The sequence below is a fragment of the Anser cygnoides genome, chromosome 7 (genome assembly GCF_040182565.1).
Source record: "Anser cygnoides isolate HZ-2024a breed goose chromosome 7, Taihu_goose_T2T_genome, whole genome shotgun sequence".
NCBI lineage: Eukaryota > Metazoa > Chordata > Aves > Anseriformes > Anatidae > Anser > Anser cygnoides.
Window position 1 is genome coordinate 7151710 of NC_089879.1, and position 21959 is coordinate 7173668.

At 38.4% G+C, this 21959-nt stretch overlaps 1 long non-coding RNA gene across 1 annotated transcript; it reads right to left on the reverse strand.

Moving 5' to 3' along the window:
- Positions 1-453: 453 nt before the first annotated feature.
- LOC136791292 (uncharacterized) lies at positions 454-19538 on the reverse strand. Its single transcript, XR_010832944.1, has 3 exons — positions 19307-19538; positions 4032-4136; positions 454-1332 (listed from the first exon to the last, which is right to left on the reverse strand). It is a non-coding gene; the product is annotated as an uncharacterized lncRNA (long non-coding RNA).
- Between the last annotated feature and the right edge of the window lie 2421 nt (positions 19539-21959).

The following is a 21959-nucleotide window of genomic DNA, read 5'->3' on the forward strand; positions in this document are numbered from 1 at the left end:
TATTGCTTCCACCAAACACTAATGTTAGCAACAATATTCTGGGCTAGGATATTGCAGAACTAAGAGAACCAGAGAAACCTGTACTTGAGCATTTTTGAGCTGGAAGGCTAACAGCTAATGGTATGTCAGGCATCAGCATGCAATGACAGTCACAATATTCCAATATGGCTTACGTCAACATATGTCAAAGTTTTAAGTTCCACGTGGACTACTATAGTCTTACATGGTTGGAAGAACGTCGTCCCTTCCTCTTGCTTTCACTTAAAAATGAAAAGAATACTTGTGTCCTGTGTGAAAACCTCTAATGGTACCAAAAAAAAAAAAAAAAAAAGTCCTATGCCCTAAAGGCCAAAGATCCCCAAGGATTTCTTTGGGTAGCTGAAAAAGAAAGAGAGTTCTGAATTTCTCCTGGAAAATGAGCTTGTTAAAGGGCTGTTAAAATCTGGTTTTGGATAACAAAAGATCATCAAAGTGGAAAGATTTGTAATATGGTCTCTAGAGTGGTCATATTCTGGATTTGTATAATCTCCTTTTGAACTTTGTACCAAAGATGGGCTATGTCCTTCTTTGTTCATCAATTTGTTTTCCTGTAAATGTTCTGTAAATTCTGCTTATAAATTGTCTGGAGGCTGAGAGAGAGAGGTTCTAGAAACAGACAGACAACTCAAGAGTGTAGTCTTAAAATTTAAGCTGCACTACATCTCCTGAAAACTGATTCTTTGGTTTAAGCCTCAGACTTTGTTTGGAGGGTTATGCTTGTTATAATGTTATTTACATAGCAATGCAAACACGAACAAGGTTTTGCAGATGGCTAGAGATAAATTCTGTAGGCAGGAGGTGATTTAAATATAAGCAAAAAGCACTATAAATTCAACCTTTCTATAGTTAATAACAGTCTTTAAATGAATACCTCATTTGCAAAAAGGATGATGGTAAACCACATTAGCTATCAAGTTTTGTTGATAGCATTCTCCTTGGCTAATGCACATACATCTTATAGTGGAGGAGTGTGCACATGCATTAAAATGTTAGGAATATTCTGGTTTACCCAGTTCTGACACAGCATTCGACTCGCCAGGAATGTTCCGCTTTGCATGAGAAAGGCGCAGCTTTTGTGGAGCTTCAGATATTGCCTTGTTTTAACAACATTTGCAGAAACAAATCACGATAACGATCACGCCTTATTGTGCATGAATAACTGCACTTTTCACGCTTTCATGGGAGTCTGGGAAAGGAAGAGGACGATCATAGCTAAATGAGAGAGGCATCCGCCCACGTGTTCCGCAGGAATTACGAGCATCAGCAGCACAGCTTACGTGTTCACAGCAGGACCTAGGTACAACAGAGACAGCAAAGTCCGAAATTGTGATTAAGAAGCCCACTTATCCACTGCCTGCCAATTCTGGAAGCACCTGAACTCTGGAGGTGTCTTGCAGCTCAACTCAGCCCTCATACTTGCTTTGGGCTGCATCTCTGTGCACCCCAGAACTGCCCCACAGTCCCAACCCCTGCAGCCCAGGCTGAACCCTGATATTGCCCCAAAATAACATTTAGCCAGACAATAAAAGTACATTTGGAACTGGATGAATGTTAATTCCCACACCTGAGGAGTCATTGAACTGCACTTATTCATAAAGACATCACCTCACCTCTGTTTACGCTCCTACAAAAAATAAGAATAAATAAATAAAATAAAAGGTCCTTAAAATTCTGGTAGTCTGCTTGAAAATTGTGACCTATTAGGCTACAGTAATACAGCTGATGTTATGCCTCAAGACAGGAATTTAGGAGGAGATTTTCAAAGGCAGAGGGCAGTTAGTTTCCCAGTAGCATTTAACTTTCATAGTGTATGGGAGCTAACTTCTAACATGCCTGGGAACAACGTCGTCTTCGGTATTGTTTAGCTGGCTCACACCCCTTTCCAGAAAAAAAGGAAAACAATTCTGGTCATTTAGAAAAACTTAATTCTAAGTGGATTCTAAAGTTTTGCTAAACATCAAACTTTAAGAGAAAATCATATTACTTTAGAGTATTTCTTGAGACTATATCAATTCCAGACTCCTTGTTATTGTGCCATAGCTCTGGAAAACAATTCGCAAATGCTAAAACAATCTAACAGAAATAAATGAAGTAAGGATGAAAGAGAATAGCTTTGGACTGGGGGGTTTCTTCCACAGTTCCCATTTCCCCATGTCATATGCAGCTCATGATTAGCATTTGGCTGTGTGTTTTGTTATTATTTTCAGCACAGTAGTAGAGTGTGCATTAATTGGGCTAATTATTGTGAGCTGTAATTTAACTCAGTAATCAAACTCATAAACCAAGCATTATCAAATTTATAAAATCAGCATGCTCAAGTGTCCTTAACGATAATGAAGTTGCTGAGTCAGATTATTCCCTTTCAATTGTTGATAATGTTGGAAAGAAATTTGGACTGTCTTGCAATAAGTATTTCCTACTGCTGTGTTACATGGACAAATAAAAATAGCCAATACTTGAGAACAGAATCCTCAACGTGCTCAATATTTTTTTAGCATAAAGCAGCAACCACTTTTTTTTTTTTTCTTGTTTTAACCTCGCAAGATGGGTTTGTTTTGATTTTTACTCCAGTGGCAATGAAACCTTTTGTGGCTTTGCATACTTCAGTCTCTTCCTCATAATCATCCTTGGGTAAGACAAACAAGTATCTGGTATCTACAGAACTTTATTTCTACGGATTCAGAAAATTTTGGCCTTTTTACACAGGTCAAATGTTGTGCCAACAGAAGCAGGGCTGACTTCCTAACATTGTTGTATTAACATACCTCAATTTTAGCCTGAGGGAGAGGGAAATGATGTTGTTTGGAATGAGATGGTAATTTACTTTCCATGCTTTCTGAGTCCTAAGGCATCTTTTCAGGACGAGACAGCCAGCTGTGTAAATTGAAATTGGTGAACAATTGTCCACTGGAGGCTCTAACATCTGAAAAGCAGAGTTATATGTTCTTCTCTGTCCATGTAGAATATGGTGTTTTCATTTTACAGGGATAAGGGATTTACTGTTAAATTAATGGACATTTCAAACTCCAGTGGCAACACATGTTAGTGCCTGCATTACTGGGAAATAACTTGCATCTGTGCAAGTTATCACTTGGAAACAACAGCTTCCGGTTACTTTGTGATGGCACGAGAAAATAACACATCCGACCGGCGTGCCAGGGGAAATGAGGTCACAGCTCCCTCTGAACGCCGTGCAAGTGGATATCTCATGTACAAGTTAGGACAGGCATTAAATTGGTTATGCTTCAACTTCTGATTTTTGTTTTCATTAACATCTGCACTCTTCGGTGGCCTGGAGCATTTTGGCCTTTTTGTAGCCTTCCTCAGTAAAGCCACGGAAAGCTGATCTCAAATTCACTTTAAAGGCCTTGGATTTTCAGGTCATTCCTGACAGCAAAGGCTCAGTTCTGTTGCTTTTCTCATGGTGTGACACCCACACCCCAGTGGAAACCCTCACCTTCACAGCCTATCTTCACATCACTGTTTTCAGCTGTACTTGGTTAAATCACGAGGTCATCCTGCTGAGTAACTTAAAGCTAAGTGCTTCTAGGCCAAAAGGATCAGAAAGCTACCAAACTGTGAGCCACATACTACGGATTAAAGGTCATTAATGGTCGTTTACCCTACACACCACCAAAAACTGAAGTCTGTATAGAGTCTTCAAGGTTTGCATGTGATCCTATGCTCTGTCTGATCCCTGAGCTCATCCCATATTCCTGAGCTGAGAGCAGGATAAATAACAGGACTTTTCTCGTTCTTGTGCAGGAAGGTCCTATAATTTTCAGGGAGTAATCACAGTGCTTATATGTACGTGTAAGGCAAAGTTTCTGAAAAAAATGCCTTTCTTCCAGTGCCTAGGTTTGAATGGCAGCAGAATCTGTTAGAATTCACTGAGCACCTATATAACTGCAAGCTGTTGGTGTAAGGACACAAAATTATTGAAAGTAGATGAAAATAATAGTGGAGCCAAAAAACTGAGGTTCCTCATTCACCCTTCATTCAGATCCTCTTTCCCTTCAGAGTAGCAGTGGTGTCTTCTCTGTGTGCAGCAAAGCTGAGGGGTGCATGCCCACAAGCCAAGCAGTGAACTTCTTACCCTGAGAAGAGAGAAATTTTGCTGTGAACTGAGTGAAGCTTTCCTATAAAAGTTTTCTTGTTGTTGTTGTTTTTGCTTTTGTGTTGTTTTTTTTTTTTTTTTAAGTACACTGATACCACTGAAGCAATTCAGAACTTTTGCCCCATCCCAGGGTAAGCAAACACTGCTCTAGAAGCTTGTTCACTACAAGCCATTTTAACCTCAGCATAAATGTTTATTTTTCCCTTCCTTGTCTTACTGTGCTTTGCCGGGTATAAGAAAAGACCATGTGGTGATACTGATACCTTGTCAATCAGATGAATCAGATGACAGGCTGTCATTTTTTGTTTAGATGTGGTAGTAAGTGACTTTGAGGGGTAAAAAGGTTATATTTCTGAAAACTGGCAAAGCATTGAAAAATAGTACCCATACATTGGGAAATTCTCCTAAGTATTACTAAAAATGATAAATCCTAATTTTCTCAAGACTAATGCTGAGATATATTTTGTACACATAACTGCCAAGGTCAAACGAAGATAAAAGATCTGGAAAATACCCTAAGTCCCTTGCATATATCATTGTTTATTCCTTTTTTAATAAAGGAGTTTCAAGAAACGAAAACATATCATTATGACTTAATTGATTCTCCCATAATAACTGCTTTTGATTTAGAAGATAAAATTAAATTAGCAGATAAGCTCTTTTATTTCTCCTCAGCCACTAGTGTATTCAAATGGGTGCAACTTGTCCCTTTAGAAGGCACAGGAACAAAAACAAAGTGTAAGGCAGTCACCTAGTAATCTCTGTTTCTGCATAACTATTTTGAAATTCTGTTTTGCTAACATTATTTAAAGCTCATAAACAAGACATAGAGTCAGTGATTCCCGTGACTGGAATTCATGGGAATTGTCTAAACAAAACGTATTCACTCCTCTTATGTGTAACCAAATGCATAAATGTTGTTGTCTTTTTATGCCTTACAGATGGTTTGTATCTCCAGAGATTTACAGAAGAATTCATAAATTGGCATCACTGGTATGTCAGCAATGTGAAGCAGCCTCTGCTCCCGTTGTTGCCTGACTATGAACCTGCCACTGGCTGAAAGAGTTTGCTTGAAATATCGAACTCACAGTACAGCGCTAGTGTGATGTGAAGCTGAACCTCCCCTGCTTTGGGAGTTCCTTAGAACCAAATATACAGCTTGATAAGTATGAATTGTCATCTCTTTAGGTCATCTATTTCTACATCTTTCATTCTCTTACCCTGGCACTGCAGGCTAAGTAGACAGGAGATATTGATTAAGTAACTCAAAGGAAATGATTGTAACCAAATGCTCTGCTGAGTGCACCCGCAAAGAGCTCCAAAATCATAATAAGTGAGCTGGTGCACTTGTCGTCAGGAGCAACATATTCATCCAACAGTGACCTGTCAAATTGACTTGTTAGCATGGCTGATAATACTCCAGCATTTCCACTGCTAGAGAAGAGCAGGGAACATCACATATGCTTTCAAATATGTTACGAAGAGCATCAGAAAAAATGCGTTACTCGTACTTTCACAGACGATTTGTGGAAAGGCTGGGAATTGAATCCAGATTGCCTGATTGCTTATGCGGGGCCTTATGCACAAGACCAACCCCCCTTTTGAAGCTTGACATTCTGGTCTTTCTCTATTTGACAGTCCTTTCCCTTGTTCTCATTTGTCTTTTGGATGCGCTGAGTTGCTCATGTGAAGATTGCTAAAATCACAGCACACAAGATTTTGCCAGATATGATTTCTAAAACCTGTGTTGCATATATGTAATATCACACAGGTCCAATGTAAATATGTACAGTGCTTTAGAAGTAGATTAATATGAGACTGCCCACAGGAAACTTACTTGTGGAAGAGCAGCTCACTCAGAATGAATCCAGGCTGGACCAAACGAACACTAGTTCTGAGAAATTCCCAAGACTTGTCTTACACACTATTGTGGTATCACAGAGCTTTCCCTGCAGGATTAATAACAACATCTTTTGTACATTTCCCTCTCCTTGATCAAATACAGAAGCAATATGGAGAAAGGGAGGCAAACCCAGTCTTTTTGGAAGAATTAAAGTGAGTTTGAGTATTGGACGAATTGCTTACAATAAAAGTATTTTCTCAAGGAAAAAAGTCCTGAAATATTTTCAAAAAAAAAGAAAAAAGAAAAGGTTTAAAATTTGGATTGACCTCATCTTTTTTTGTTGTTGTTGTTGTTAATTTGCCCCATAAATTTGATCCCTACAACTGTGAAAACACTGTCCCAAATCTCTGATGTTTCATAATTTGTCTTGTCTCAAAAAAGATGCATTTATCAAAATGATTCCTAGATATATATTCACCTTATGATCTACATGATTGTACATTAATTTGTTAAGACCTTAAGAGACCTTAAGACAAACGCCTAAATGTGGAATCCACTAGACAGTGACCTTGAACCTGTGGAGAAACTGAGGATCATAGCCTGGAGCAGGATAAATACCGTTTCATTAAAAAAGCAATCCAGCCTGGGTGCAACTGATACGTGGACTTCTATAGCCAGGTAAATGAAACATCTAAAGTGGGACTTGTCTTGGAAACTGAAGATAACTTTTCATCCAAGTTTAGAGACAAGTCAAGGTCGTTCTAAAATTTCACTCTAGTTGAATTTTGTATATGTCCAAAAGGAGATAGGAACATCCTTTTGAACATCTTCCCCATTTTGGCTGGTTCAACTAGGGCCTAGAGAAGTTATTGCTGAATTCACTGATTTCCCACAGACATTCTGACAGTTTAGTTAAGGAAACACTTGCAATGGTCAAGAAGTCACTCTAACTGAGCATCTCCAAGAGTTAAGAGGAGTCTGAGCAGCTGTGAGGGAGTCCATGGGACCAAGAAAGAGCTAAATCCTGATTTCATCCATGAGATTCCAGAGAGCAGGCGTGTAGCTTGATTTACAGGGAGGTGCAAACTCTCGGCAGGAGAATGCAGAAGGAAGAGCCTCAGGGGGATCTTTGATGAGAGAAAACAATCTAGACATAAATAAAGACTTCAATGGATTTGTCCCTTCATTATTTTGGAGCCTGCTTGAAAGCCTCACTAAGTCAAGAGAAGAATTCCAGCTGGGGTTTAGGTGAAGAACCAAGGGTGCAATTTACACACAACTCATGTCATTCAGGAACATTTCTGCATTGCAGGGAAATATGCTTGTTAAAGTACTGAGCTGACACTGAGAAGCATTTGGCTATTACAGGATATTCTTTCATTGAGTTACTTGTTGCTGTCCAATAAAATAAAATATAGGAAACCCTTTAGTGTTTCATCAAATTCTTGCTCATTTCAAAGAGTACCAATATTTCTGTGTCTGGCTCACATATTAAAAAGTTTGCCTGCATATTAAGATTCTTTTTTTTTTCTTTTTTCTCTTTTTTTTTTTTTTGTCATAGGCTTAGCTTCAGATCTTTCTATGACTTTTACTAGGGGCTATTTTTGAAGGATTTGATTCTGTTTTGCCAGTATAACCTTCAATTTCTAATGAGTGTTATTTCAAAAGAAATTTTTCCATTGGTAGGTAGGAGAAAATAAATTTACCTTGAAATTTAATAAGTGTTATTTACTTTGTATCTATTAATAAATCCCATCATACATCCTGCTTCTCAAAATGCTAGAGGTTATGATCTCTTCCTATTTGCTGTCCAGAAGTTAAAGAAACATTTAATTACTTCACTTAAGGTAATCTTAGACTTTTATTTTTCTACCTTTTGATTTTTCACTAGTATAGCCGGGTGACACTGTTACTATCACTAATTCTTAAAGTTTTAGAAACATATTGCAATTTTTCATCCTGTTCACTCAGTCAAGCATTCTCCTTCCAATATTATGAAGATATGATCATATTTTAACCACAACATACAGATGTTTCCCATTTCTTCAAGGCCCAGTACAAACCCAATTACAATTAGTGCAAAGGTTTTCCCTGGACAGAATAGATTTTAGATAAGAAGTAAAGCATGCTGTAAATTCATATTCATATGCATTGTGTGTATGTGTGAGCACATAAATACCTTGTAAACAGTGTTAGGTTTCTTGGTAAACATACACTATTATTATCACTATTATTATGATACGTTAATAACAATACACATATATATGCATATATACTCCATTAGCCCATTGACATCAATATGATTTTTAAAATCAGCAGCAGAAATAAATCTGTATCTATAGCTTTAGTGACCCTAATACATTACTATTATTCATGTCGTTCTGCTTTCTGTTGAATTATACCATAACAGACCTCTAGGTTGTATTTTTTACATTCAGTTACGTTATAATAATTGCCCTGCAATACCTGGGAGACAATTGAATGAAATTAGTACATGCAGTTCTGTGGCATGAAATATTTCTCCCCTTGAACTGGGATCCTTTTAGTGCTGTTTTACTGTTAATAAATACACAAGCAGCTTTGTCAGTTTAAGGAACAATTTTTTTTTTAAGTCATGCAAATTAGGTATCTTTGGGGAGGTTTTGAAAATGTGTTTGAAGAACTAATTAAAAGGCTGTTACAAACAATAATAACCAGCTTTTGCCAAATTGCTTTCAATTCATTAATGCAACTTAAACCATTTTTATTTGCTTAAAAAAAAAAAGAAAAAACATGTTTCAGCCCAAAGTTTCTTCTTCCACCTTACATCACTAGTTAGATATTAAATATATTACACACATAAAAACATAAACAACAACACACAGTATCTTTCTCTTTTAATCATTTTAAATTTTGTTATTAATTCTTTAATTTTCCTCACTCTGTGTGTGTGTGTGTGTGTGTATGCGTATGAGTGCACGCATGTGCCTCTGATCTGGCTTATACACTGTACTAAATTGTTCAGTAAATACACTGCAGCAGGATAAGGTCTAACTGGAAGAAAATTGTTGTGAGTTACAGGAAATTAAAAAATTCCTGCAATACCAACCCACTACTCAAAGTCAATCTGTGGTATCCCACAATCCACTCGGCTCTGAAGTCAAGCCAGAATGATTTTTGAAGAGTAATTTCAAGCCTTATAAAGGGTCACATCATGTATTAAAGCCATATTTGCTTCTGTGTTTTGTAAATTTTGAACTCATTACTAAACCTTTGTCTCTTATACTGTACGTCTGGCTCTGAACTCTCCTTCATCAATCTGATCCTTAAAACTCCAACAAAAAAAAAACATGCAACACATTTTCCATGTGAAAAAGTGGTAAAACATAAATAGTTACAATCTCAAGGTGAAAGCATTTAAGAAAGGCTCTAAGAAGCTTATCATTTTTTTTCTACTCAAGATAGCAAAATCTTGAGCAAGAGGTTGCCCCAAACTGATATTTTCTGACCACCTTTGGGAAGTGCTGAGTGCCCTCAACTCCTGTTGACTTCACAAGAGATTAAGAAAGCTCAGCACCTCCCAGTATCGGTCCCACAGATATATATCTATATCTATTCACATACACACACACATATATAATGAACTGCTAACAAATAGTGGATCATCTACTCCTTTCCCTAGCCAAATTCTTTGTGAAAGGATCAGACCCAAGGTTAGAGGTAAAACCATATGCAATTTACAATAAGCAAAACGTGTCTATAAACAAAATACAATTGGAAATCTGGGAATCATTTATATAGAAAGTGCTGGCAAAGTGCAGGCATATGTGTACAGAACAGTGCAGCACCTCTACAGATTTCAACAGCCCCATTTCTGAAGTTGCTAAGCTGAACCTTTGTCGTAACTTGGGACTGGGAAAAAACACAGCATTAGTTAAAGAAAAGGGTTTTACCCTCACAGCACCTTCAGAAATGGGGTGACACTGTACATCTAGAAACCCAAGAAAACGGTGTGCACAGCTTGGGATTTGGTTCTTCCAGCCCATCTCCCCTTAATGGTTCTGTCATTGATCTGTTCTCGCTCAAGGATACCCACAGTATTTCATTATGTGCCTACATCACATATTTACACTGACTGGTCCAAATCCCTTCTATTTTCCCTGAATACATCCTTTTTTTTCCATGGTAATAGTCCTGAAGTGATTCAGCTAGAAGAATCTGGAACAACCTAAACAGACATTCAAGGAAGATACCCAGGAAAGTGGTTCCAAAGCTAGGATGAGATGCAGTTTAGGCAGGGACCACAGCCCCCAAGAGCACACATGAGGAACCACATGAGAAAACTCACCCATCATGTGGCTTTCCTCTCTCTGTGACATGGATGGCCCAGCCAGGTCTGGATGTGGGCAAGGAGAAAGAAGGACATATTTTGGCCATGCTTTTCCACCATGTGGAACACATTGATAGTCAGAGCTGCTCAGGCAGACAGTGGGTCAGAAACTAACCACTCCTGGTCTGGCAGTCACGTAGGCTTTCTTAAGAAGTCAGAGGATGCTTAGATAGCTACACAGACATCAGGCTGGATCTGGATGAAACACCAAGCTCTGCTGAAGATCCAACATGTCTTGACAAGTAGAAATACCCATGTATTTCCAATGCCTGTACATTTTCACCTGAGCTGCAAGCTCCAAGAGACTTGTGACTTGGTCCATTGGAAACACAATAGCATGGACAAGAATAACAAGAAAGGATGGCTGGTTTAGTATCCAACAGGTCACTGAGACTAAGGGAAGAAGAATCCACCACTGTATTTCAGCATCAGGCAGTGGTTTCACTGTGCGAAGAGTTAGTACAATAACTATGATACCATCCTGAGACTGTGGGTCCTCAATCAATTCCTTTTTCTGCCCTGGATGTCTTATGAGGTGATGTGCAGCTCATTTGAGCTATTTCTTCACTGAAAAGACACTTCTACTAGTGGAAGAGTGGTGTGGCTGGTCAGTGACAAATAAGCTGCAATGCATGATAAGAGTAAGGACAGAGCAATGTTATCTCAAGCCTTTTGGCACACCGGATAATGGAAGTAAGAAGTTCCACTGTGTTTAAGTGAAGTGCTTTGGGTTTTAATTGTTAGCATGAAGATAAACCTTTCATCTCTGTAACCACTATTCAGCCTGTATTGGTCTTAGGAATCTATTTTGGTACAAGAGGACAATGAATTATTTAGACTACCCAGTCTCCAGTACTGTCAAATTCTGGTTCTGTCTACTGTTAATGTAAAGTAGCCTTGGTGTTTAAATTAGCAACTTGAATAGGAAGCTTAAATACAACCTTAGTTTCCCACCTACAAAACTGGGACAATGACATTCATGATACTCTGTAGGTGTGGAGAAGAGAAATATTTTGAAAAAGACCGTGAGATTATATCACAATATTATGATATGGGACATAATAACATTATAAATCAAGAGAACTGAGACTGAACCAGAAGTGGTCCAAATTAAATTATGGAGGTTGCACAGGAAACCTGTTGCAACACGCGAGATACTAACTTTGCTCTGAGACAAATGACAAGAATTCTTGTGTCTGATAAGACAAGACAGGTGAGTGATGTATATGATCTCCATGAAAAAATGGCTATCTCAGGCTGGAAATGGCACTCTATTTACTACTTGAAGAGAGAAATTTCACAAGAAAATGAAGACAAGGCATTAAAGGTAAAAGAACTACCAGATAAAATATATTTGTATGTTTTCCAATAAGCATCAGGATAGTGTTATAGCATCTGGTCAAATACACATGAAAATGCAAGAAGAGAAGTGGAGGTTTATACTGTTTTCATTGAAATTGTATTGCATAGAAAACAGCATGTTGGTGTCACAGTACTTAAAGGATTTAAATGTATTAATTGTTGATGTACATCCATTAACATAGACATGTGCTCAAAAAATATTGCATACTCTCTGTCTCTACCAGCATTTATCACAATAGCTCTGCTTCTAGTGGAACACAGAATCCTCTAAGTCCCAATAAAATACATGCTAAATGACATAAAACAGTTAACATAACCTGTGCCATAATTATACATGTGGTTGTTATAAAATTATGTTGATAAATTTCTCTAAAACTGTACAACTCACATTTGGGGGCTTGGTTTGAGGTAACATGCATCAGAACCACGAAATGAAGGAAGAGGCGTGCTTGGACGTTCTGTGTGTCTAATTTAGAAATTTATTCAACTGAAAGAAGTCTCCTTGGAGGCCAATAGAGAGACGGTCTGCAAATTTCCTCTGCAGGAACATATACATATGTCAGAAAAGGCATCGCTCCAGTATGATCATTACAGCCCCATGAGCACTCCATGTTAATTTGACGGCAGACCGGGTGACTCCACCCACATCCAGGAATCAGATTCTTTGGAACAACTTTAAAATCGCTGTATGAACAAATGCAGCATCCCCCAAAAGCTTAGTTCTTTTGGAAATCCAGTGGCTGGGAAGATTCTAAAGATGCCTTGAAGAAGCAAATATACAGCAAGTTATGTTTATAAATCAGACCTTCAGCCTTCTATGAGTGGAAAAATAAATATAAGGACTCCAACTCTATCACAAATCACATCTTTGTTTCTATATACATCCCCTCTTCTGACTCCTTTTGTGAATAATAATAATAAAAATAAAAAACACAGAGAACTCAAGCGTGATGGAATATAACTCTACCACTCTCCTTCTACATTATATATCTCAGGAAACAGAAATACCTAACTCACAGGAGCAGTTTTAGGATATTTTGTTGTGGTACCCAATGCTTATGTACTATGGAGAAATGCACTGCAGGAAACCTGAATTAAAATGGTGGAAAGAAACATAGCTTATTTAAACATTTTCAGTACTGATACAGATATGATTTTCTCTGATGAATATAGAAAGAAGAAAAAAAAAAAAAGACAGAAATGAGCAGAAGGAAAAGTGGCAGTTTATAATGGGACAGTGGCAGCTCTACCATAACTGTGGTTAGGATTGTTTCCATTATAAATCCAGGCATGCACTCCCACTGCTACAAATCACAATAAAATATTTTCAGCTTCAAATATGGCATACATGGCCCCTGGCCAGTAAATTGTTTGGGCAAATTTGAGGTCATATGTCAGATATCAAATTTTTTTTTTTTTTGAAAATGAGTCATAGTTCATGCATTTCTATTTTCACTATATAGTCACACCCCAAATAGCTGCTGTACCACATGGCTCATCCAGAACACATAAAACAAGGCTAATTAAAAATATACTCCTGAGATATTGTACATAAGATCAAGTCTAAGATATGAAAATTATATTTTAAAATTCCTCTCATGATTCAGAAATACAAGATTGGTTAATGCAGAAATGTTTGAGATTTTCAGCAAACAGGACATTTTTCATGATGATGAGATATATAAAAGGTGACTTCATCAGAAATGTCAGCCTATGCATCAGCATTGGCACTACATCGTGTCCATCCCAGGACTGAATGAGTGGGTACTCTCTTTGGATAACTGTATGAAAAAGCATGAGAAAATAAGTCATATCACAGTGAAACAGTAGTTCACCATAGGGAAACTAGTCTAAGTACTAGTAGTGGCAAAAAGGAAATTTGGTTGTATTTTGGGCAGTTTACTTAGAAATATTTGAGGTTCTCAGTCAGATATCCAGTGTAAGAATACTGAATATATTAACCAACAGCCTTAAGCCAGGTGATCAAATGACCCTGGAGGCTGGATCTGTTGTGGTGGTTTTAGGAGAGTGCCTAGTTCAGGACAAAGGAATCTTGGGCCAAATCCTGACTTTCACCGAAGCCAGTGAAGACATCACCACTGAAACCAGTAAGCACAGCATTTAATACATGCCAGTTTGGTTGTGCCCACTCTTCATGGTTGTGCCTACACTTTGCGGCCCAGGCACACAATGGTGCACTGTATTCATCTGCTGACTGCAGGGCAAAGAAATCTTGGGCTGTGCCATTCTCTTTGGAGAGAAATTCATGCAAAGGGACAGAGGGAGCTTCAGTAAACTCCAATGGATGTTTTGGATCAGAACAGATGTGAGGACAGCATCAGATGCCACCCCAGAAAGCATCTCCAGGACAGACAGTCCTAGAGGCCATTAAATATTTCCAGTTTTCCAGCTTAAATTGAGAGTGCCTCCTCTTTTGTATGAAACCAAGTAATAGAGAGGACTAAAATTATGTAAATTCTCTGATGCATTTTAAGAAACTATGTATTATAGCTTTTTCTTTAAAAGAAATCCTCTTTTTAAACGTGCCTTTGCATCGTGTAACTCAATGTGCATAGAGAAGTATTCATAACCAAAGTTAACTTCTTCTTCACAATAGAACATGTGCATATCATCATGTGGAATTTGGGCATCGCTATAGTGACTAACATATTTGTGGCACCGCTCCTCCAGGAATTTGATTCCTAGCAATATAAGATCAGGTTCATTTGATGTTTATATTGAATCTTGCCATTGGTTTGGCCATAATTGAGTTGCTTTTGATAATCCATTAAACAGTTTCTGGAAAGTATTCAAGTGCTAAAATATCTTTTTATTAAGCTAATGAAAATCACTAGTCTGATATAAAGAGATGCAATTATGAAATCCACCCTGAAATAGCTTAACATCTTTTATTTCATCCTGGTAAGATTACAATACAGACGTACTTTTAAATAGGAACCCTTCTTTTAAAGGGTTACAACTGAGTGTTTTAGGTTAGCTGTAAATGTTGGCAATAACTTAGGGAAGTTCCAAATGCAAACAGATACTTGATACAAATGTACCAAGCTTCAAAAGAATCACTAGAATTTCCTTCAAAAAATAGCAACCAAATTAATATATAATAAAATTATTATGTTTCTATATGGAATGAGAAGACACGTAAATGGTCAACCTCCATTTTCCAAAAGCCACAAGAAGAAAAAAAAAAATCTGCTTATATCATACTTTCCAAGAGTCTTAGATGAATTGAGAATTGAGGGCTGAATTAGCCTCTTACAGAAAAGATGTTTCCATCCCAGTGGTGACATAACATATGTCCTGGGGGTGCACTTTTATGGCCATTTTCTCAGCAGAGTAACTGCAGAGCCTGAACATGTTCATGGAGCAAAGCTAGACCTCCACGTGAGATCTGCTACCTGTACTATGCTGTGCTTATTTGATGGATTTATATGATATCTGACTCAGCATGGTGATTATTTGGCCACTTTCTGAAAACGTAATCCAAAGAACATACATGGCAGCAAAGGCCTCCCTACTAACTTCAGTAGTACTTGGATTAGGCCCCAGCTACAATTAAAACTCTGACAGATAGGGGCTGGTAGTGCCACTACAAGAAATGCATGACAAAGCGTGCACCTTAGGGGAGAAGGTTTCAAACCTTTGCAGATTCAGGTCCGTAAGTTATCCAGTGTGTAGGTTGGTATGACCTCTGTGCACTGTCTACTGAGTTACTGTGGCTCCACTAGCATCTCCTGCCTGTCCTTAGAGGACTCTTAATCCTTTTTCCACGTGCCCTGCATGTTTGCCATGGCACCAAGCTCTGGAACAGAGCACAAGGACTCTGCCTGTCCCCTGTGCATTGTTAGAACCAGAAGAAATTATCTCTTTTGAAGCTTTGCTTTATTCTTCAAGGTAAAGATACATGGACAGAGACATCTAAAAACAATTATCCCTCTTTCACTAAGGTCTTCTTGTTAAGAAATGTATTTGAAAAAGCCAAACTCACTATAATATCTTCCAAAAGGGCAGACCAGATGTTTTTTCTATTTAAAACCATTTTTAATTTCCAATTTTTCCTTCACTTTTATTGAAAAATAAGTGTTGAAATTAAATATGAAAAATCTCATACACATCCAGTATAATTGTGTTCCATCTGGCCAAGTAAAATACTTTTACCCATAAAAAGTTTGTTTTTTCAATCCCTCAGAATTTCAGCAACAAAAACTAAGAATATCCTTTTATTTACACAGTTTTTAAACAATGATTTTGCTTGTTTGTTTTGGAGTTGCTGGCAAGCCAAGAAATCAGTTTTGTTCTTGGTGATTTCCCCACTGTTAGAAGGCAGCATGAGAGGGAAACTGCCATTGTGCTATGTGAGAAATGAAAAACCAAGGAGCAAGACTGGGAAAGAAAAAGAGAAGAGATAGAAGTTGGAGAGAGGAAAGGGTGAAGATAAAGGCAAGAAACCAGGAGTGTGAGATGATTTCCTCCTTGCCACATCCAAGGAGTCAGTATGGAAGATCAACAATATCCTCAGTAGGAAGGATAATGAAAGTAGCTAGAAGCCCAGAGCCAAAGAGTAAATGGTAATATGAAGCCCCCAGCAACAATTATAACTGACAGCGCATTATTTTTGAACAGATCTCAGAACTGGAGAGTGGAAGGATGTTCAATTTTTCAACAAGTCAAAATTCCATGGAAAGCAGATATTGCTGGGGGCAGAGGGGTTGAAGAAGGTAAAGAGAAATCATTCAACCAAATCCAACTTTCTGTCAGAAATTTCTTTGTTGGAAGATAGTCAATTTTGTTTAGGGCATATTCTTAAACTTGAGACCATGTACATTTGTTTAAACTTTGCATTCCCATCTCCCCATATAACGTAAGTCTTGAAGCTCAGTTAAATCTGAATTCCTATAAGTTACAACAGCTCTCTTAGAGTAGGAAGGGATGTTTGTAATATGGACATGAGAGCTGGGGTTTAATACGAAAGGAAGCAGAGTCTGTGAAAAGGTTACTTCAGTCATAAAGGAGAACATCAGAATATTGATATACGCATGTATATTTGAAAATGATCACACACCAAAAAAAAAAAAAAGTCATTGCATAAAACAAATACATGTTTATTTGGAGCTGACTGACTCAGTCGTCATCTCCAGCAGAAGTAAGTTGGTAGTTGTTCTGAGTTCTCCACAATCCAGCCTTTCAAATCACAAAGTAGCACAGAAATGCCCAAGCTGAAATCCCATGCCTGCCTTCTCTTCCCCACTGCCCCTTAAGCCCAGGCCAGCACCTCCCCATGAGGAACCTCATGGTCCTTGTATCTCTCCCCTTCAGTGACATTTACTCAAGTGTTAAAATCTTACATTTCATTTATATCTATGGACATTAGGGGTTGTCCAAATGCAGTTGTCTTGCAGTTGGAGCACAGCCCTCTTTGAGCATATCAGTTACAGGACAGGTAGTGAAGAGCACATCTCAGCCTGGTGTCTCAGCTCCCAGCAGGTGTGTTATTTCACAGCATTTTATCACAGCACTACAACAGGTGCAGGTCATAGCTTTCTGTCCAGGCATTTCATCTAGTGCAAGGCATAACATCTTGGCAATAGGCAAAACTCTTTCTGGGGAATGTTTTATAGCATACACATAGAAAGGCACTGAGAGAGTAAACAGCAATTAGGGAAAAGGCTAAGAACACTGTTAACCCCCTAAAGTTCCAAGTAATCATTGCCAAAGTCTATTTATTCTACTGTGGAATTTGTGTACAACCACAGGGGATATAAAATGGAATTGAAATCCCAGAAAGACCTTGACTATGACTCTAACATAACAAGACAGAGCTACTTTGTTCATCCTAGTAAAGGCAACCGTGCCCCATGAACCACACAGGATAGCAGCATCTCAGTGTGTGACACCACTGAACATCTTGTTAGATTTCTCTTCACCTTTTTAAATTAACTCACAGTTAACTCCTTCTGCTGCACCTGCTCATGGAACAACAATGTGTTTTCTGAAATAAGGACCCTTCAAATGCAAGCTGCATGCTGCTTGTAACTTGCCCCTGCAAATGTGGGCAACCAAGAAGCCACCATAAATCTCCAGTCATTGACCATCAATCATAAAGCTCTGCGACAATACACAAATAGAATCACAGAATGGCTGAGGTTTGAAGGGACCTCTGAAGATCACCCAGTCCAACCCCCCTGCCAAGCAAGATCACCTAGAGCACATTGTGCAGAATGGCATCCAGGCAGGTTTTAAATATCTTCACAGAAGGAGACTCCACAACCTCTCTGAGCAACCTGTCCCAGTGCTCTGTCACCTCACAGTAAAGAAGTGCCCCCTTATATTGGGGTGGTGAATAGACAAATTAAACAGGAAAGGCAAAATGAGAAAACCTACAGTCTCCACTCCCTGTGGTAGCAAAGGCTATGGTGAGGGCAATCACACTTGAGGAGGTAAAACATCATGTCTTTCAAGCAATGATAAATGAACAAATACCATCAGACACTTGCTAATGACTTCCAACAGGCTCTGTACATCTCTCAAACAGTGAGGCGTCAGAGCTGGGATCTATATCAGCCTTCCCAGGTCTGGCAGACATGGGCAAGGAGAGGTGACACAGTCCGAGAAATGGGACATGAATCTTCACCTCCAGGTCCTTGCCTTGGAGCAAGCAGTGCGGAGCTCAGCAGAAACCTAAAGGCATATAAAGCTAACAAGGCACCTTCTGGGAGGGAAAACACAAAACACAGTGAGCTTCAAATGCACAGAGCTTCTAACGCACAACAGTAACAAGTTCTTTCTCGCTCTACCTCCACAGAAGATGTAGACACTGAGTGCCCAGCTCCCAACACAGCAAACTTCCAGAGCTACCATCCAGCAGCTGCACAGCACATTAGCTACACGTTGTTTCCCTGTCTTAGTAGGGGCAGTAGGAAAAGACAGAAATATTTAGCTTTATATTTAGGCAAGGGGTCATGCCAGCATCGCCATCCAGCTTTCAGACCAGAGTTGACTGGTATTTGCCAGCTCCCGCAGAGGAGGCTCCCTGTCTGTGAGCAATGCAGAGCTCTAACAAGTGCAACCATGAGCACCATGTAAAGACATGGACACTCTTGTTGATTTTGGTTTTACACTGTTGTGCTACTCATGTTAAGCTTCTGAAATATTTAATGACTACTGTTGATCCAGAACTTGCATACCTTCTATATGTGTTAATGTGCTGGTGCTTGCACGTTTCAGGTTTCCATTTGTTAGAAGAAAGGAAGATATCTAGCAAAACTTTTAAAACAAAAAAATTCCATGAAAGCATACTCTCTAGCCACAGAAACACATTTCTGAACCACAAAGATGTGCATACTGTAGCATAAGAATATGCATAGAAAATTTATAGCAATATTCCCTTGAAATTCAATACTATAAAACATTAAATATCACAAGTTAAATCTGAATTCAATTTTTCTTCAAAATCACTAACCTGCATCTCTGTCTATGCAATATTTCTTTACACGATTCTGTATGACATCCTTCTCAAAAATACATTGGAATACCAAGATCCATTCCATTAATTATTTACCTGTGCAGATTCTTTTATCTTCAAGAAATATTCTTACTCCTAATTTCTTTTTTTTTTTCTCTTTGGAATCAGTAAAATTAATGCAAGTTTAACTCAGTCTTATTGAGAACAATAAATTTCTCCTATATTTACGCCAAAGAGCAAGTACATCTCTGCAAGTTCATTAACTTCCATAGAGACTAACTTATTTGATCTGGAGAAAGACAGGGGCAAGGTGTAGCAGCTCGGCACCTGGAGGGCTGTGAAGTGTTCACCAGTGACATCATTACTAACAGCTGAGGGCTGCTGATAGCAGAATCAGCTGCTTAGAAACTGGTGTGCCTAAAAAGCCAGTTTACGGGCTGCCCCATAGCTTTTGGGGAAGGTGGAGGGGGGAAGAAATAAGAGGGTTTTATAGTGCTTCAGTTGCCTTTGATCCTGTGTTTTAGGGTGTGTTTGCTAAAGAAATCAATTTCTTTTGATTTAAAACCAAAAGTAGGGTTAAACTCATGCCTGATGTAACTCTTATGGAGTTACACTAGTGATTAATATTTTAGGGCAGTGGTGCAAGCTATTTTAGGTGCTGTGCTTTCTTTCAAGCACCTCTGAATGTATATATGAAATTCAAGGGTACCATAAACTAAACAATATTAGGAGTTGTAAATAGAGTCTGTGAAAACAGCAGAAGAATCTAGTAACACAAAAAAGGTGTTTTAGTCAGGAACAAATCCCATAGAGTTCAAGACAGAAAGATGTCACCATCACTGTAAAGGTCTTTTTCATAAGGATAACAGGAAAAAAATTAGAAAAGGCACAGATGATGGGATGCCATTTTTATGACTCTGGAAAACATCCAGAACCTAAGTTGAGGAATATATTGAGCTTTCATTTCTACATAGATAGATCCCTGTGAAGTGTAACCTATACCCCTGCTGCTTTGTGTGCAATGGATTTCCAAGGGACTCTTTGGGGAGAGCATGAGATTATTGGCTGGACTCAAAGCAGATTTCAAGTTTGAGAGGTGTCTAAATAAAACAGGGGAGAAGCACTTCTAAAACGGAGGCTCCTCTGATATTAAGGAAATACCTTTTAAACAGTTCAGCTTTCCTCCAGTACTAATCTTTTACTCCTCCAATACTAATCTTTTCCTCAGAGAAGGATGACTTAGAGACTTATTGCTATTTTCACAAATCATTTTATCGTATTTCCTTGAGGTTTAATAGGTGAAACTGCTATAGGTTGTGTGATACAGCGCAACCGAAGGATATTGTAAAGCCAAATCACATCTTTGCTTATCTCTTTGCTGTATCAAATTAGACAACTGAAAAGATTTCTCTTTTCATGAGTATTAAAAAAGATGTTTAGTGTTCTAACGGTATAACTTTATAGAAATGCAATTCTGTAAAATACATATAATTAGAACCAGAAGTATTCTTTTGGAAGAGAAATAGGTCTGCTTAGAGTTCTTTAGAAAAAAAAAATTATTCTGCATTCACCAGCAATTCCAGAGAATTTTTTCAATCTAGCAACTTTTTCAAGCAATAAATCATCGTTACTTTATATTACTTTACATAGAGAGATAACTTATACTCTGGCTGATCGACAACTTTCTTATTCAGCCTTTGACATCAATTATCTATTATCTATTCTTCTGTCAATATCTGCTTGCTAAATCTCATGCAAAAGAATTACACATTTGCAGAGGAAAAAGTGCCTTTACTAACAACAGAACTATCCAACATGTGAATGACTACATTTATTCAGTGTTCAATAGGACTGGGCAAATAATTTAATCAGCTCAAAGCCACCCCAAATTTGTTGGAGTTAATGAGTTTTTGCAAGTCAAAACTTGAGCATCTTTACTGTTCCCTTGGGAAGTAGGGTCCCTGGGCAGGATCGTCTCTGTATGCAGTTCTCCAGGCTGCTTTGCAGGGGTGTGCAGGGGATTTGAGGAACACTCTGAGATATGTTCCTGTGCCTTGCAAATGCCCAGCTGCTGTTACAGCCCCTTGGAAGCATGGCCAGCTGAATAAGCAGGCTTCAGGCTACCGTAATTTAAGGAAATAACTTGAGTGTTTTCATGTTTGCAAAGAATCACGTATCTAGTCTTTGTTTTTGTTCAAACTCTGGGACTTTTCAGGAAAAAAAAAAAGCACCAAAGTGTTCATGTCCTCCTGGACACAGGATTGGTTGGACAAGAGGGAGACAAGATGCAGAACCCACTTCCACAGCAGGTGTGCTGAACATGGGCTGCCCTAGGCACTGCAAGGACGTCTGGGGCCTGAGCATGGACCATTGGAAATGATAACTGGACAGCCCTAGCTATGTTACTGTAGAGTGGGATTGCAACATTTCATACAGAGTTATTAATTTCAAGAAGTGGATGCTGGTCAACAAAATACTCAAAAGAAAAACAAAAGCACTTTACTAAAGAAAAAGCAAGGAAAAGCATGTACACTAATACAGCAGTTGTGGGATGGGTTGAATGGACACTATGGGAGTGGTTCAGGTCTACTGAACATATAATATGCATTTAGGAAGACCAATTAATTTAATCTCTTTCTAATCTTCCAGGGAACTTTCCAGTCTTGGGAACATTAATAACCTTGCTCGGTGAAAGAGGACGCATATATTTAAGGTGGAGCTGAGGTTTTCAAATTTTCTATTTTTTTTC